At 35.0% G+C, this 20,030-nt stretch overlaps 1 long non-coding RNA gene across 4 annotated transcripts; it reads right to left on the bottom strand.

The window, feature by feature from the left end:
* Positions 1–1,502: 1,502 nt before the first annotated feature.
* Positions 1,503–5,523, bottom strand: LOC107879518. Of its 4 annotated transcripts, XR_001676996.2 has the most exons (5): positions 5,392–5,523; positions 3,711–3,899; positions 3,277–3,448; positions 2,032–2,197; positions 1,534–1,920 (listed from the first exon to the last, which is right to left on the bottom strand). It is a non-coding gene; the product is annotated as an uncharacterized LOC107879518 (long non-coding RNA). The 4 variants fall into 4 exon arrangements; XR_007052542.1 differs by having other exon boundaries at positions 1,503–1,920; positions 2,032–3,448; XR_007052541.1 differs by having other exon boundaries at positions 1,503–1,920; positions 2,032–3,448; positions 3,711–4,604; positions 5,392–5,517.
* Positions 5,524–20,030: the final 14,507 nt, after the last annotated feature.

Consider the following 20,030-nt stretch of genomic DNA (forward strand, 5'->3'; position numbering starts at 1 on the left):
TTTTCAACTTCACTAAATAAAAAATCTACGAGTTACTTGTTGCATGTGCGTAATTCTCAAAGCTTAAGCATCATAATGGAGTTTGATCTGAGTTATAGAGAAAATTATATTAAATAGCTATATTAATTTTTTAATTTAATTAAAAAGTACGTATTCTAAAATTTTCAATCAATATTTATATACATAAATACGTTAAAAAAAATTAAATGGTGATATATTACTTAAATAATTTAAATATTACCTAAAACATCAAACAAAAATGAATACAGAAGTAATTTCATAAATTAAATCACTATATATGAAAAAATTAACGACAAAAAAAATTAGACCTTCATATATTACAAAAATTCTCAACAATTTCATCCCTAATTTTATCACGCAATATCTCCATACTTGTAGAACATCTGTCTTGAATTTCTGAAGGTATACCAAAAGACTGGTCTGCTTCTTTGATCTCTGTGATGATGCTTTCGTTAGCATAATAGTTAAAGTCTTTTTTAATATATTTTTACGGTGTCAAAATTTATTACGAATAAGCAATTCATCACACACACACACACATATATACATTATATTTTAACAAATGTGTCACTTTTCATGAATTATTTATTTAAAATTAAATATTTAATTTTTTTTATATGTGATATCAAAATACAATCTTGTAACGTGATTTATCTGTCAATTGTTATCATTAATAATAATATAATAATTTATATATTCTTTAGTCATCATCATCAATGATATTTTTAAATTTATTTAAAGAAAATGAGTGAAAATAAAATAATAATATATAAATCATAAAAAATTATGACGAAATATAAAATATAAATTTTTAAAAATCAAACATTAATCAAACTTGTAAGATATGTTAATTAACTAATAAGGTATATATTATATATTTGTGTGTGTGATAGGGATATTTTTATCATAAAAAAATAATTTTCTGCTTATTTTGAGAAGCAGATTTCTGCTTCTTCCCAGAAACAGATTTCTGCTTCTGCTTATTTTTAAAATCACTTTTGCAAGTTTATCAAACACCTTTTTTTTTTTTTAAAAGTGCTTTTTTTCTCAAAATAAGTGCTTATTTTGGGAAATAAGCAATCCCAAACAGGCTATAATACATAAGATACTTATGTATATTAATATATAGTTATGTATATGAACCATTAAAATCCGAAAAAGAGAAGATTTATTAAAAAAATCGAGAGGGAAAGTAATTAAGAAGAAACTTGATGAAATTTATGAAAATTGCCCTTTTTAATAATTTTTTGGTCATTTTGTATCCATCAAAAGCACCGAATACACTTCTATATAAAATGATCAAATTACCTCATGGAAATTGCAATTACCTTTGCACACACGTTAACGGAGACGGTGTGCTTGTTTCCCAAACTTCCTCTTATATAGCTACTTGATAGCCCGTCGCTCGTGTTGCGGGCCCAATATGGTAAAAACTGTTTGATTGCAAAATTTTTAAATAATGCTCGTATATGAGATAGGTGTGAAATGAAATATACATGACATTACACGATAACTGCTTCATACCACTTCCATTTAGAATTCAGAAGCAACGTTGTTCAAGTTGTATTGGAGCAAAATGACATGATAGTAATCTAGATATTGACAAAATATGATACTCTCTGTGGTGTGATATGTTAAGCTACTACAACTGCCAATCATGCCATATGCTAACAAGCTTTTTGTGCAAGTTCAATAAGTACAATTTAATCATTAACTCCTGTCCACAAAAATAAATTACCAACAAATATATAATGTAATAACTGGTGGTAATTTCTCATCTCAAATGTGATTACTTCATCTTCAAGACCAAAACCTTCCGCGGGAAGTGGAGTTTTTCTACCGTTACAAACTCAACACATGTATTCTTGACCCTTGTTAGCTGATTCCAAATTCAACTTCCTAGTAAGAAAATATAAAAATTAAATATTTTGTAAATAATGGCGTGTGATAGATCATATGATGATTCTGTTGCAATAATAAGTAGCAAAAGAACCATATAGTTAAAATTACCAACAAATATATAATGTAACAACTGGTGATAATTTCTCATCTCAAATGTGATTACTTCATCTTCAAGACCAAAAACTTCTGCTGGGGAGCTTTCTTTTCTACTGTTACAAGCTCAACACAATTGTTGTATCCTTGACCCTTGTTAGATGATTCCAAATTCAACTTCCTATTAAGAAAAATATAAAAATTAAATATTTTGTAACTAATGATGTGTGATAGAAAGATCATATAATGATTCTGTTGCAATAGTAAGTAGCAAAAGAACCATGTAATTAATATAAGAAAATTCTAATTCAAAAATTACAGGGGCACAAGGAAATGTTGAAGAAAGTAATCGTTTTATATATTCAAATGACATGATACACATGTTGAAGAAAGGAAATGTTGAAGAAAGTGAGGAAAATGAGTGCAAGAGCAAGAAATAAATATGTTGCATTGAACAAAAAAGACGACACATCTAAATATAGGAACTAAAGCGGTAACCTCTCGCTGAGCACAGAAAGCTCTCCAACATCCTCTAGAAATCCAACAAACTCCTTCTAGAACCTGAACATGCTATTCACATTCTTTGTCAATCTTCACCCATTTTTTCTCTAGATTAAAAAATACTCTACATAAGGCGCATAAGAAATTGTGCTGAGACTGTAATGATGTGAAACTATATCGACAACAGTAGATAAAATTTATAGTATAGGTGTTCATATCTCACATACATGATTTTCCATCAAATAACTTTAGGCAAGGTTTAAATCCTAGTGAATCCAGTTATTTGTTTCCTCTATGACTTAGCTGACAGTTATGTGCCTTTCATAAATTTGAAGAACATCACTGAATAGACTTATATTTAAGAGGATGGTACAAACTTATAGACTCTGAATACCTTTTCAATGGACAAAATTCTGGAGTACTTCATCTCAAAGTGATATACTTGCAGGTTGAATCCTTTGTATTGAAAGAGAAAATATTAAAGCTTACAAAATTATTCAAACTACTGTGGAAGGCTGGTAGTCTTCCTAAATTTGATAAGGTACGCATCACAGTTTAGTGCATCGGACTACCCTTTTTTATCTTGACGAAAAATATATATCTGCAACATGTTCCCAAATGATCTTGACGAGATATTTAAAAAGAAGGAGATAATATTTTTCCACCCAGTAAAAGAGAGTAGCATAGAACTATTTGATTTTATTCATTCTCAACTTATTTCTCTAAGGTAATAACATACCTTGACAAACCATTATTTACCTTCAGACCTTCAGTGCAGCGGCATAGGTTAACAATCGATCTATGAGAAGTTGAAAAAATCTACACTGAGCACATTCACGCAGATGCGGAGATACGTTACAGTCTAGAAGGAACAAGAATGACCACTGGATTCGGATCTAGATCAAGGCTGACGATCTGATTGTCCTAGCTCCTGAAATTTATCATAAGTTTCACCTTACACACTAGAAACTATGTCAAGTTATATCAAAACTCAAGTTTCTCTTTTTTTCAGTATAGACTAAAAGTTCACTTGCTAGAAACATTAATGAAGATCATATAGTAGTAGTGAAAAATAAACACTGATGATGTGATTTTTTCACAATTGACTGTAGAGGAAACCTTCATTTTTATTGCACTCTTAAGATTTTGACGTCAGAAGTATGACGGAGCTGAAATGATTATTAAAGATTGACCTTTGCCCGAGTAGTGGAAATTCTCCCATTCCCTGATCAAAGACTTGACTGGATGCACGATCTACTCCACGAGGAGCGGTAGGTTAGTGCTACGCCCCTATTGTTTGATCCAATATTGATCGCGGACGAGCCCCACTTCCATAGATCCTTGCTTTGACCCCACCACGCAGGCAACCATGGTTCAACACACTATTCGCATAACAAATTCATTTTATGTTTGCCATTTAAAAAACAAAAAAAAATATCAGAACAATAGACAACATGAGGGCAATAGCTCTCAACAAGACAACAACTGTTTTAATGTTACCAACAACGTTGAAACCTTTTGTAGAATTCAGATTACGAGTTGAATCTTTTAACTTACTATATTTATTGTAGACATGTTATCCAATAAAATTGAAGAGTCACATCACTATCAGTTAACAAATATATATAAGTCACTTATGCTAAGAAATATCAAATGCAGGAGCGGCTCAAACCCGTTGGCAAAATTGAATTGGAAGCCTTAACTTCTGAAATAAACTAATTTTTTTATTCAAAGTTTATTCTTTGAATTTTTTGAGAAGCTAATGTGTTAATATATTTCATACAAAAGTATTTTCAGATGCAGAGTTTTTTATAAAAAATATGCATGCGTCTTTTTTTTCCTTTTTCTACATATAATACTCCTTTTGTTTCAATTTGTTCACCTATTTGACTTGACATAAAGTTTGGAGTTTGGAGTTTAAGAAAGTAAAGAAGACTTGAATCTTCCAGTCTTAAACTAAAGATACGTAGAACACACCAAAATATTCTTTTTAAAAATCATATATTAATATATTATTGCTAAAAAAATGAAGCCCATCAAATTTAGGGGCCAAAGACGGGTGCCTAATCCTGCAAGGCATTGACCGCCTGTAAAAAAGTAACAAAAAAGAGTTAAATAAGGAATTTACATTTACAAAACATGCATGGAAATGAAGACAGACACAACTGCAAAGCTTGTTGAATTACATTTTGGACAGTACGTAAAATATTTGAGCATGTAGTTGAGTAAAAATTAGCAGTCAACCGAGCTTTGGTTCATAGAAACTAAAAGATGACAGCAAAATGTGTAAACTAATCTGAGTTTACCTCTTTCTTTAACACTATCACAAAATCCCTATAAAAAGTTGATTCAATACCTTTGCTGCAACAAAGTTTTTCACCTTTCATTATCACTTTTTTAATGTTAATGTTAATGTTAATTTAGCATGCTACCATAGAATATTTTGAACAAATAACAAATATATATACAAACCTACAAAAAAGCGAAGAAAGATGAAAAATCAGATCAGTTTAAGCCAAATATCCAAAATTATGGACGCAATACTAAAAGGAAATTAGAAAAACAATTGGAAGAAGAGGAAAAAGAAATGCACAGAACGCCCAAATTTGAAAGTCTGAAACAGAGATCTAACATTGGAATATTTTTTAAAAAAAGAAACACCCAAAATTTCTCCAGAAAAAGAAGATACATGACCAAACAACAAAACCAACGTGCATCAATAAATTAGAGCAAACATGCAAAAATATAATCCTTCGAACATAGGAAGGGGAAAAGGAAATTCGATGACTACATAAACGTATATGCCAACCACTCAAGAACAAAAGCAAGAAAGAAACCCAAAAATAGGACAAAAATAATATGGGAAGAACTCACCGAATTATTTTAAGGGTACAAAAATACATGCACGTCCATGGAAGAATGACTATGGCATGAGTAATGAAGAGGGAAAGAGGACAGTGAAAATTAGGGGTAAAGAAGAAAAACGATTGAAGCCAGCTGTCTAGGAAGTCAAAACACGCGTAATAAAAATGAGGGCTGTATTAAAACGTAAAATACTAAAGTATCCATAAAGAAGTTTCAATATTTCGAAATTACCCTTCGTCGTACCTACAAATTTTCTTATATTAAAAGTTAGGATGTCAAATAGACGGGTTGGATTGAGATTAAAGAAGATAGGAAAAAGGACATTTCAAAATGATCAGTCCTTTTAAAAGTTGGACATAGGTAGCGAGTCGGCCCAAATTAATACCCGTAAATAGCCATTTGGCCCCAAACTGATCCTCTTACACATTAAAGAGTATTAAATACTCTTTCAACGGCTATTTACAGAATTTTTCCAAATTTTCTTCTCTTGTATGCTTGATAAATCTGTGTTTTTCATCAACATTTGAAATTGAGTTGGTGATTCTTGCATTGTCTAGACATGAAACAAAAAATGGGTAGTAAAAGCAAGTTAAAATTAGCTGGTAACGGAGTCAATTTTGACCCCAAATTTATTGTGAAAGATGATGATTTTACAGAATCATCATATATGTTGTTGCAGTTGAAGGATTGTCCTAGTCCTTCAAACTTGAAGAAGAAAAAAATTGATAGAATGAGATCTCAAAGTAAGAGAAAATCTATGTCGAAAAGTCCATCTTCTTCTCAGAGGATGACTCAGTCACAGAGTCAGAGATTTTTTGGTGCATGTAAAGATCAAGAAAAGGATCTTTCAAAAAGGAAGAAGAAGGTTGATGAATGTGTTGTTGTTAGTGCGAAAAAAAAAAGAAATGAAATAAAAAGAAAATGGTGAAGATGCTGATGTGTCGTCAAAGAAAAAACATAAAGTTTCTGATCATCTTGGCAAATCAAGTTATAGTTTATCATACGTTGAGCTATTCTATATTTTTTTACAACTATAATGTATTTTTTTTTGTATATGTGTGCAATGTGAGACCTTACTTTGTATGCTGTTGTTATTGTAGTTGTTTTATGCAATGTAATGCGTAGTGTTAACGTATTTAGAAATATATGTTTTTTTTTTTTCAGATTTGGGATTTTGTTTTTCGACCAAGTGATTATTACATGACTCATGTTAGTATGCATACAATTGCTCGATTGTGAATGAGCTGAAAGATATGTTGACTAAGGTGCAACTTGATTTGTTTAGAAACACCTGTTTTAGATATTTTTTAGATTTGCCATCTGTTTTCATTTAAAATCAGTTGATACATGGCATGTTGCTTATGAAAGTTTTGTCTAGTCAAAATGATGAGATATGGATTAAAGTGAATGACACAAAGTTGCATTTGGTCTATCAAAGTTTGCTATTATAAGCGGCTTAAAGTATAAAGGTGATGTTACATTGGCATGTACTTTGAGCCAGTCTAGTCGCCTTATGGACTTCTATTTTCCAAATTAATCTAAAGTTATAAAGCTTAAGTTGAAAGCTTTTTTCTTAGAAAAAAATGGCAATCTGATGGGGACGCGTTGTAAATTGCTATTCTTTACTCCATTCATAGTTTTCTGTTTTCAATTACGTATGGTGATTTCATAACTAAGGATGCCTTTTTATTGGTTGAGTCTGCCCTAAGGAAAGTTGTGTTTTCATAATATGTTGGATTCAATGAAGTACCAGGTTTTTAAGCGAAAGTCTATGTGTCGGTGTGGTGGTTTTCTTTTGGCATTCTAATGTTGGTTTTATGAATCTTATCCATATGCGGACAATAAACTAGTTGTTCGAGTGGGAGATAGTGTGCCCCAGATACTTAATTGGTCGGTGACGATAAGACCAAACTACAAGAAGGTGAAGTTTGCTTTTAGTGATATAAATCGTGAGCAGGTACTTATACTATCAAAAACTACCTATGGTTTGCTACTATACTATTATACTATAAAAAACTACCAATGGTTTGCTACTATACTATTGATTTATTCAACTAGTCTCTCATGTGGGTTAATCCTTGTTAAGGCATCAACTGTAACACCCCGATCATCTGAACTGAAACGCTACACGGTGCTCATGACCCCGAAAGATCACAAGCTAACCCATGACTGATATCTGTACCTGTACACTGCATACTATGATATAAAAAATGTAAAAACATGCACTGAAAGGCTATAAGGTTCAATATTGAACATAATCGAGTAATAATAACATCTGAATAAAGTGGTATCACAAGACCAAAATGAAACTGAAATACTGAAGTTTGAAAAATGATAGTCTTTATCTAGTCTGTATCTAGTCTGAAAGCCTCTACTGTCTGAATAATCTGAACAAGGAGTTGATGAGACATGTCCCCAACTAACTCCAACTAATAACTAATCAAAATATAGTGAAGAAATAATCATGTCCTTGAAGGATGAAGACTCATTGCTAAAACTCTGAGTACTGGAATTCTACTGCTACTGTTGATCTGGAAGTTATGTCTCTGAACCTATGGTGTAACATAAAAATAAAGCACCATAGCGCAAATGCGTCAGTACAATAGAATATACTGAGTATACGTGTGAGGTAGGCTATATGCAAGGGTTCACATGCATGAGCAATACTAATTGACTGGCTAATATGAACGTGAAAGTGCATACATGAATACATAGTGATTGAGATTGTGAAAATATGATAACTGAATCTATATACTGATGACATGAATTTACTGATACCTAGCATGACTGATAATGAGTTCTGATGACTGATATAACAGATAATATGAGTGACTGTATCTGACAGTCCTGAATCTGATGGAACTATCTGAGTTTCGTACTGTAACTGAGTTGACTGTGTCTGACAGTCCTGATAATCTGAAATCTGAAGAACTATCTGAGTTTGTTTACTGAGATTGAGACTAAAACTGTGTAAAGTAGTTATTTAACCGACATGCCCCAAATGCGCTATAATAGCTGAGCTGGGGTCCAATCTGTGTCCTGATTGGAATGGTGTCAATACCGGGCCACTGGCAAGGACAACTGTGGGTAACCCTTATCTGATAGTATCCCCAAAAAAGAATGGTGGGGCCCCTTATCTGACAGTGCTTATCCACCTCATCAACCCTCATCTGACAGTGTCGATGTCTTAACCTATGCTGGCTACATAGTTCTGGAACACAAGGATGACTGCTAAGAATCACGCCCTCATCTGACAGTGTGTGTTCCCATCCTTGGGTTCACTCGGTGCTAATTTTTACTCCCATTTGAAGAGACTGAACATAATTAGCTGATTGTACATAGACTGAGTTACTGACTTCCGTTGACTAACAAAATATTACTGCTATCTGATAATTAACTGAGATCATGAGATTCTGAGATTTCCTAAGTCACATGACTGACTGAATTCTGTGGAACATGGCTTTACTAAGGATAACATGAAAACATGACTCTAGCTCTAGGCATACAACTATATTTTTTGGGTAAAATACCCCCAGGACTCGATGGAAGGAAACTGACACAACCAAAATACTTCTTGATCATAGGAATAGAGTTCATAATTCATAATGCTATAAATAGGGGATTTCATACTCCACATGGTTATCATATTCTTGTTCATGAAAGGGAATGCATTTAACTTGTAATTACTTGCTTGATTTCAATATCATGAACATTTCATAGCACAACAATCAACACACAACAATAGCATGGAAATTGTGTTGAATCATAAGGGGTATAACATGGACTTGTCATGTAAGTACTATTGAGTCATGAAACACGATCTTCATCATGTAGGCATTTTATCGAACACCTTGCATGCGCAACTTTGAGCATAGGTGTCTTTATCAATTTAACAATCTAAAACAACCCAAATTCATAGGTTTTCAATCAACAAACTCACATACTTCATGAAAAGTCATCAAGACACCATCTTGAAACATAAATGACAACTATCAACATGAACATGATCAAATCACAACAAGCAAATCACAATATGTTATTTAAAACATGATTCTTGGACTCCATGGATGAAAGGAATCCGTGGATGAACACTACACATACCTTAGGTTGATGATTCGTGAAAGTTAGCGGTGAAATCGGCTTGAATCTTGAAGTTCCCAATTGAAGCCTAGGTTTGTTCTTGATGATTTTGGAGAGAATTTCAGCAAAAGGAGTATATTTTGATGTTTTAGGGCCTTAATCACGTGTTATTGGCTTATATAGGTATGGAAAAATGACCAAAATACCCCACAAAATATGGAGGTGGAATGCTGAAAATTGGGCCAAAAGGCTACAGAGAGGGCGGCGCCCTGCTTAGACCCTAGGAGAGACCAGGGCGGTGACCTGCTTAGAGAGGGGGTAAGAGATGGGTGGCACCTCACCAGCGCCTTTAGCTACTGGTTTGGCACACCAAACGTGCCCTCACGCTACTCCAAAAATTCTAAAACTCGCCCGAGATGTACTAAACGAGCTGAATTTAAACACAACATTTTTGTGGGGTCTTACATCAACCCATAACCCAAAGGTTAAAGCCTTTAGATTTCATGTAAACCCCTTCTTTTCCTAACATACACTTTTCTTCTCAGACAAGTAATGTTCTTGGGCTCACCCTTCAAGTTTGCAACCAAGAACGGTCATTAATATGAAGAAGGGTTTATACAATCTCAATTACGTATAGAGATTAAGTATTTCACAACCCCAAATCAACTATTCACATAAAGACTCCCATAACCCTAGTTATGGAAAATTAGCCACACATCCCAAGAGAAGAAGAAGAAATTATTGTGTTCTACATAAATGAATTCAGAGAATTAATTACAAAAATTACAAGAATTGTCCTTGAGTCTTCAATGAGAATATGAATTAAAATAACTATATCCCCAATTGTAGCTTGAATCTCAGAGAATAATACATCACAATAAGGTTTTATAGATGGAAAATATGATAAAGGATACCTAAATAAAACCTAAACTGGGTATTTATATGTTCCCAGGTACTCAGGATTTAAAATTTAAACTTATTAAAGCTGCGTCGAAGTTGACGGTTATGTTGATGGCCCATCGAAAGCCTGACGGTCCATCACGTGAACCTTCACTGATGGTCCCAAAGTGCTACTTTCTGGTTAAGGGTTGACGGTCATGTTGGCGGGCTTCCACTGGCCTGACGGTCCGTCGCGTGGACTGTTGCTTGATCACTTGAGGAGCCATTCTCTGTTTTAGGCTGATGGCCAAATTGACGGCCCATCACTTTGACCATTGTAGGAGTCATCTACTTGGTTATTTCTGTTTAACCTTGACGGTCACCCTGACGGTCCATCACTTGGCTGACGGTCCGCCAGTTTGACCATCAGTGGCCTTTTTCTGCTATTTTTTTAAGTTTCTTCTCCTGCTATATCCTTGACCTAAAAACACTAAAGCCTAGTATCAAATACAACAAAAGTTGCTAAAAAATGTACAATTATCCCTTGAAAAAGATGTAATATTCTGTCAAAAGCTGGAACATCAACACCCTTAACTTAGGAAAATTGCTTGCCCTCAAGCAATTCAGCACCAAAGCATATACATGAGCAATACAATGACGGGCAATCAACTGTTGAACTATATTTCACACAACCACTCAACTGTTATCTCACTCATACGGGCTCAACATATCTGGATATGCAACCGACATTATTTATAATTCAGCACATACACAAACATGGATACAATATCCTATAGAGATCAGTAAAACTAAGCGTAACTTGAGTTGCCCTTACACTCAACAAAGTCCAAAACTTGTTATTTATGTATCTTATGAATGAAATCAAGACTCTCACACTCATCAAAGAAGTTACAAACATAGCATACATACCTATAGGCTTGCCCTTATCATCTAATGCTCCCCTATGGTTGATTTGTAAAGATCAAGCAGGTCTTTTTCAGACTTGTAATGAGGTTCCAGGGCTAGGTGAGGACAAATTTTTGGAAAAAGTGACTTAAAGTTCAGACTTTACTCTCTTTGCCCTTGATTGCTACTCACCAAGACAACAACTTTTCCAGCTCACTTACAATCTATATTGTTAAACACATTTATCTATAACCCCTTTTTTTGAAGCATCAACCACCCTCACCTTATGCTGATGCATTCAGTTGAGGTACATAATATCTAAATAGATCAGTGTAATATCTCGTATTTTCTTAGCTTAAGATTAACTCTCATTTCATAAGTTATCCAATATAAATTTTTTTGAAATGCTTATTATTTTTCAGTGTAGAGCCTGCCATTGCATAAGAAATTCAATTAGCTTTCCAACGATATAAAATTCGCCCAAATCCGATAACCGAATAGAAAGTTATGGCGATTCTAAGTTTCAGTTGTTAAACACCGTCATTTGGACCACTAGCGCATCGCGGAGCCAGTCTAAATGATAATTGTCATTATCTAGTGTTACTCCACGATCTCACCATGTCACGAAGGGCTTTTAATTCCCAATTGTCTAATTCCAGTAAGGGACCACGATATTTGCGCGTCGTGCCAAGGACCCAGTTCACATTTGTCAATTTACAGTTTAGTAACATGATTGCACCGTCCCATCAAAGGTGGAAACGTGATACCACCGCGTTGTTCCACCATGCATTTTCCCAGTTGGCAATTTCTAGAGACACGATGCGATAGAGCCAAGGGTGAAAATGGGGACATTTTAGTTAATTTTGAGATTTAATTTTAAAGGGCTTTTAGGTCTTTTTTCCTCATTCCATTCATCCTAAACACATGATTAAATCCCTAAATAGCCTATTATCCCATTATTTTCTCACTTATCTCAAGAAATAAAAGCTTTCTCTCAAACCTACAAACCTTAGCTTCAAGAATTAAGGTCAAAACTCAAGAATTTCTTCAAGCACCTTCAAGAACTAAAAACCCAAGGTATGTTAGGTGTTCATCTATGGGTTCCTTTTACCCATAGGTCTACGAATCCATTTTCAAAATACAAGATTGTTGAATTATGAACTTCCATGCTTGAATTGAATTGAAATTCATGTTCATGTTATTATTGGGTTTTAGTCCATGATTACATTACATGCTTTTATGAAATAATCATTGTATGTGTTAAATTACATGATCTTCATGATAAACCCTTCAATTTTTAAGTTGATTGATATAGCCATGATAACTATATGTTTTGATTATTATACAACCTAAGCATTCTCCCCATGTATTTGATAAAATGCCTATGTGAATGAAATAGTGCCATTAAACATGATAGCATGTATTCCCCATTCATGTATAAGTAGATGCATTACAAATGTTTGATTAAATTCCTCTATGAGTGAATTATGGACAAGTATACATTGTTATGATTTTCAAGTGTATATTATGCTTTATTTTTCATGCTATCAAGTCCTAGGGGTATTTAATACCCGATAATTTAGGGGTATTTAATACTCAATAATTTAGCTATGTACCTAGAGCCAATGTTAGTTACAGAATCTTAGTCATGTCATAATCAGTAGTACTCTCAGTCAGTTATAAAACTCAGTAGAACTCAGTTAGTTATCAACTCAGGAAAACACAGTAAGCTCAGTATCAGTCCAGTCCAGTTCAATGCACTCAGTTCAGTGTCTTTCAGTTGGAAGTAGGATTCAGCATAGAGTGAACCCAAGGATGGGGGCTCACCTGCCTGTAGAGGCTGTGATCTCTAAAAATAATCCTTGCATTCCAGAACTATGTAGCCAACATAGGTTGAGACATCAAACCCTCCAGTTGAGGTTTGATGAGGTATTTTAACCTGACAGATGAGGGTTCTACCATTCTCATTAGACTACCTACCAAATGAGGGTAACTCTTGAGTGTCTTTACCCGTAGTACGGTACTAATACCCTTCCAACTGGGGTCACAGCTTGTATCCCAACTAAGTTATCTTATCTTATTTGGGGTATGTCGGTTAGATGATTACCTCCCACAGTCTCAGTCTCAATCTTCAGAATAGAACTCAGTTCAGTTCTACAAAATCATGACTGTCAGATATAGTCAACCAGTATCAGTAAATCAGTTATCAGTAACTTTTGATATCAGTTACTCAGTTTCAGAATTCAGGGATTAGCTCTAGACAAGCTTAGTCATAGTATTTATTTATATGCACATTAGTACATACTCAGTATTTACAGAAATAGCAGTTATCTATGCACTCTTATATTCAATTACTCTATATCTTTCTGTCAGTTATTGTTCATACATACGAACCCTTGTATTTAGCCTTACCTCATTTATCATACCAGTACATTCCACGTACTGATGCATACTCTTTATTTGCGCTATGATTTCTCATATCATAGGTTCGAACGCTCGGGTTCCCGACCACGCATAGACAGATTCAGATTTAGCCAGCAATGTTAGAGTTAGTAGTGAGTCCTCATCTATCGAGGATATTTATTATTTCAATTTATTTGTAGATGCAATATTTCAGTAGATGGAGTTATTTGGGGGATTGCCCCATCAACTCCACATTCAGACAATTCAGTTTAGAGGCTTTTTATATTAGACTTTTAGACAGTATTCAGTTTTATAGGTTACTATTTTCAGTTGATATATTTTATCAGTATTTACAAATTTTGAACCTTATGGAATTTCAACCTATTTTCTATATTTATTTCAGTATTATTATTTAATGCTCACAACAGATATCAGTCATGGGTTAGCTTATGATCCTCTGGGATCGTAAGCTTCGTGTAGCATCTGGGGTATAGAATGGGGGCATTACAAAATTTATATTAGAGCCTAAGGTTCAACAGTGTCCTAGGAAGTCTGAAAACTATATCTAGTAGAGTCTTGTGCATGAGTGTATAGTGCGCCACACTTATGGATAGGAGGCTATGAGATGTTTTAGGAAGACTTTCCCTTCTTTTAGTATTCATGTCTTGCGAGTGAGCATGATCTCAAATTAAACTCTCAGTCTAATCTATTTCTTCCTTTCATTTATAGAACATGCTCCCAAAAGGACTAACAAAATAAGAATCGAAAATCAGTCAGCACCTTAACCCATTCAGGCAGATCCCCTGGACGAGCATATCTCTCATGTTGAATTTAGAGCTATATTTGCTACTCTAGCCAACTCTGTAGCAGCTCAAAATGAATGAACAACTGCTAATTTGGCTAATCCAGTGGCCAATACTGCTGCAGCCAGGATTTAGGACTTCACCCGAATGAATCCTTCCCAATTCTCAGGATATAAGCCAAAAGAATCCACAGAAGTTACTCGATCAAGTTCAGAAAGTCATAGGCATCATGGGAGTGACTTCTAAGTGAGAGTGCTGAATTAGCCACCTATCAGCTACAAGATGTAGCTCATACATGGTTTAAGTAGTGAAAGGTAGACAGGGGCACAAATGTAGAGCCTATAGAGTGGAAAGAATTTGCTACTACTTTTCTAGATAGATTCTTTCTCTTAGAGCTGAGAGAAACCAAGGTGTTAGAGTTCATCAATCTTAGGCAAGGCAGTATGAGTGTGAAAGAGTATTCCCTCAAGTTTACTCAGTTAGCCAGGTATGCTCTCCATGTAGTAGCAGACAGTAGGTTTAGAATGAGCAAGTTCATATCTGGGGTGTTAGATAGTGTGTTAAAGAGTGTAGGACATCGATGTTGATTAAAAAGATGGACATATCCAAGCTTATGGTCCATGCTCAGCAGATAAAAGAGGCTAAGACCAGAAAGATAAAGAGAGAGAGAGGCAAAACAAGTTAGCTAGAACAGATAGCTTCAATTTTAATTAGCCTAAGTTAGAGGGCGGTAACCGTTCCCAGTTTCATCCAAAATCTTCAGTTCCATCTTCGTCCTCAGCTAGTGCTCCAGTACCTAAGTTAAAAAATAGTAACAGGGATAGGGCACCAGGCTCTAAATCTCAGGGTAGTGTCGGCAGTGTTAGAATAAATCCTCTTTGTCAGACATATGGCAAAAACCACAAGGGTGTCTGCAGAGCTGGAAGTGATATTTGTTTTGGGTGTGGCAAGCCAGACCACAGAGTCAGAGATTGTCCTCAGTCAGGTTCTTAGGGTCAACATACTCGCTCTTCAGCTTAGTCAGGTCACCCAAATTAGCAGGGTGCCGCTTTCAGTGCCACCAGTGGGCAACGCCCAAACAAGCTTTATGCACTTTAGTCCAGACAAGATCAGGAAAATTCTCTTGATGTGGTCACTGGTATGTTATAGATCTTCTATTTACATATTTATATCTCGCTAGATCCAGGGGCTTCCTTATCTTTCATAACTCCTTACATAGCCATTAACTTCAGAGTCAGTCCAAAAATTCTAGTAGAGCCTTTCTCAGTTTCTACCCCTGTGGGTAAATCTATCATAGCCCGACGAGTATAAAGGAACTGTCCGATTATGATATCTCAACAAGTTACTTCAGCAGACCTTATAAAGTTAGAGATAGTAGATTTTGATGTCATTCTCGGCATATATTATCTCCACTCATGTTATACCTCAGTTGATTGTAGAAATAGAATAGTTCATTTTCAGTTTCCAAATGAACCATTCCTTGAATGGAGGGGTAGTACCACAGTGCTTAAGGGTCAATTTATTTCATACCTTAGAGCGAGAAAAATGATATCTAAGGGATGCGTCTACCATCTTATGTGAGTTAAAGACTCTAACTTAGAAACTCCCAGTCTTGAGTCAGTTCCAATAGTAAATAAATTCTCAGATGTGTTTCTTGAAGATCTTTCTGGAGTTTCTCCCGTTAGGGAAATAGACTTCAAAATAAACATTTTCTAGATACTCAACCCATATCTATTCTTCCATAAAGAATGGATCCAGTACAACTCAGAGAGTTAAAAGAATAGTTCAAAGATCTACTAGATAAGAGATTCATCAGACCCAACATATCCCCGTGGGCTGCACCAGTCTTATTCGTCCATAAGAAAGATGATTTTTTCAGATAGTGTATTAACTACCATCAATTGAACAAAGTCACAGTCAATTATAAATATTCACTTCCCAAAATCGATGACTTGTTTGACTAATTTCAGGGCGCCAGTTACTTTTCTAAGATAGACTTTAGATCAGGATATCATCAGTTTAAAGTCAGAGAGTGTGACATTCTAAAAATAAATTTTAGAACCCGGTATGGTCAGTTTGAGTTTCTAGTCATGTTCTTTGTCCTTAAAAATTCCCCAACAACTTTCATGGACTTAATGAATTGCGTGTTTAAACAGTACTTGGACATGTTAGCGATAGTCTTCATCGATGAAATTTTTGTCTATTCCCGTAGCGAGAATGATCACGCTGACACCTCAAAATTATACTTCAAACTCTCAGAACTCATTATTTGTACACCAAATTCAGTAAGTACAAAATTTTGGCTAAGGTCAGTAGTATTTCTTGGTTATATTATTTTCGGTGATGACATTAGAGTTGATCCTCAAAAGATCGAGACGGTGAGAAACTGGCCTAGACCCATCTCTCCGTTAGATATTCAGAGTTTCTTAGGTTTAGCTGGCTTATTACCATCGGTTTGTTGAAGGATTTTCATCTATTGCATCCCCCATGTCCAGATTGACTCAGAAAAAAGTCCAATTTCAGTGGTCAGATTCTTGCGAGAAGAGTTTTTAGGAGTTGAAGACTTGACTTACCTCACCCCTAGTTTGACTCTACCAGATGGTTCAGATGAGTTTGTTGTGTACTGTGATGCATACAGAGTAGGTTTGAGTTGTGTCCTTATGCAGAGAGGTAAGGTCATAGCCTACTTCTCTAGGTATCTTAAACCTCATGAGAATAATTATCTGACTCATGATCTCGAGTTAGCAGCTATAGTGGTTGCCTTAAATATTTAGAGGCATTACTTGTATGAGGTTCATGTCGATGTGTTCATAGATCACAAAAGCCTTTAGTATGCGTTCTCTTAGAAAGATTTAAATTTGTATCAGAGAAGGTGGTTAGAGTTATTAAAAGATTATGACATAAGTGTTCTGTATCATCCGGGCAAGACCAATGTAGTGGCTGTTGCTCTCAGTAGACTGTCTATGGGTAGTGTTGCTCATGTTCAGGATAGTGAGGAAAAGTTAGTTAAGAAAGTTCATCAGCTTTCCCGACTAGGTGTCTACTTAGTCGATTCAGCAGAAAGTAGTGTGTGGGTTCAGAACAGTGCGAATTAAGGAAAAACAAGATAGAGATCCCAGTCTTGTTAAATTGAAAGAGTCAATCAGAGATCAGAAAGTAGAGGTTTTCTCCTAAGTGGGAGATAGTGTATTGCGTTGCTAGGGTCGTTTATGTGTGCCGGGTGTAGATGACTTAAGGCAATAAATTCTTGCAGAAGTGCATGGTGCACGTTACTCTATTCATCCAAGGGCCACTAAGATGTACCGTGATCTGCGGGAGATCTATTAGTGGAGTGGGATAAAGAGGGATATTGCAGAGTTTGTAGCTAAATACTCTACATGTCAGCAAATTAAGATTGAGCACCAGAATCCTAGTGGGTCTATGTAGGAGTTCAGTATTCCCACATGGAAATGGGAAGAAGTAAACATGGACTTTGTGATGGGTTTTTCTCATACTTGTCGTCATCGTAATTCTATCTGGGTTATCATAGATAGGATGACTAAATCAGATCATTTCTTGAAAGTTCATACTTTCTATTTAGGCGAGGACTATGCCAAACTCTATATCAAAGAGTTGTTCAGGTTGCACGGAGTTCCAGTATCCATTATCTAAAATAGAGGTACTCAGTTTACCTCTTATTTCTAGAAAGTATTCCAAAAGGGTCTTGGTACCCAAGTTCATCTCAGTACAGCCTTCCACCCTCAGACAGATGGTCAAGCAGAAAGGACCATTTAGATTCTAGAAGATATGCTGAGAGCATGTGTTGTCAATTTTAAGGGTAGTTATGTAATACCCCGAGAAATTTTTCGTTGAAATTTTGTGCGTAAACATATTAGGTTCTATCTTCTAAAATAATTATAAATTTTTCATGTGGAATATCTTATATTATGACCCACCATTGCGTAGAGTATCGAATAAGCTTTCCAACGATATATGGATCATCCAAAACAGACACCTAAGCGACGAGTTATGAATATTCTGATCGAACTGTGAATAGTAAAATATGCAGGAAAAAGTACTGAGGCCTGGCGTATTTTTGATCCAACTTTAAATGATCATAACTCCTTGTACCTAATGATCTGGGTGATCTACTATACATCAACGGAAAGCTCTGCAAGTTCTTTTTCCAATGAAATTGGTTTCATCCAATTTGTCTATCGGAGCAAAAAGTTATGGTCGATCTACTTCAACCTATCAAATGCGAATTTTTGGGTCAACTTCAAATAATCATAACTCCTCTTACACAATGATCTGGGTGAGATACTATATATCAACAGAAATATATGAGGGTCCTCTTTCTAATGAAATTAGTTTCATCCAATTTGGATATCAGAGTATAACATTATGGTTGATCTACTTCAGACTATCAAAATAGTCTACCAAAGGACAGATTCGAGAATTATTTGATATTTAGGGGCGTTTTGGTCATTCCCCCTCACCAAAAATCCGTCCAAACCCTATATTAAGGCCTATTAGAAGCATTATATGTTATATTTCATCAAATTCCCTCAAAAAGAAAACGCTAAGCTCCTACATCCAACTTCAAGAACCTCCAAAGTTCACCATTAATTCTGCAAATTTATTCAAGATTCCAAGTTCCTAGTTCAAGAACTCCAAGAACCATCATTCAAAGGCACGATTAACATCTCAAAAATGAGTATCAATCTAAAGTTCATCATTCAAGGTATGTAGGGTTTTTTAACAAGAACTCTCTTTCGTTCTTGTGCCCAAAAGTAATTTTCTTTACAAAGGCATGGTTTTTCTTTGATTTTTACGAATTTGAAGCATGAACCCATATCTTATGATGATTATTATGAAATCTTGATATTTATGAAAAGATGAATTTATATGTGTGGAGATATAAAGCTTGAATCTTGAATGATATTTATCATGATTTTGATATTTGAGTCGTGAATCTCCATTGGAAATTGTGTTTTTTTTTGAGATAGTGTGTGTTATAAGCACGTTGATGTTAAATATTTGAGATATTTTAAATGATTTGATCTTTTGATCTTAATGGAGTTGTTTTGAACTCGAGTGTGAAAGAAATCCACAATGTGGTTGATTTTGATAGATGGGAAGCATGATGGCTCTCGATTTATATTTATATATTACTGAAATTATTTTGTTGTGGATTGTCTTTGAAATGATCTGAGCTAAGTCCGGGAGAAATATTTAGCACCAAGTGGGAGGTATAAAGTGACCTTACTTCCCTAGAACTACGTGCCCCCGTAGGAGTAAGCCTGAGGCTGATTTATATAGTGATCACTAGTTTGTGTGGATTTGATATCGATAGTCCCACTCCGATGGCAAGGATAGGACGGTTCTCCCCAACGTGGGTTGTACGTTGAACTCCATTTAGCTCACATGGTTTATGTCAGTTATACGATTTCCCAGTGTGTGTGTTTCCTTGTATCTATGGTGAATGGTGAAGTGATTTGAAAGTGGAATTGTGAAAGTTATTCTTTCGAAAGATTTAAATAATATTTACATTATTTAAATCTTTCGAAAGAATAACTTTCACAATTCCACTTTCAA

Source organism: Capsicum annuum, chromosome 1 (assembly GCF_002878395.1).
Source record: "Capsicum annuum cultivar UCD-10X-F1 chromosome 1, UCD10Xv1.1, whole genome shotgun sequence".
NCBI classification, from domain to species: Eukaryota; Viridiplantae; Streptophyta; class Magnoliopsida; order Solanales; family Solanaceae; genus Capsicum; species Capsicum annuum.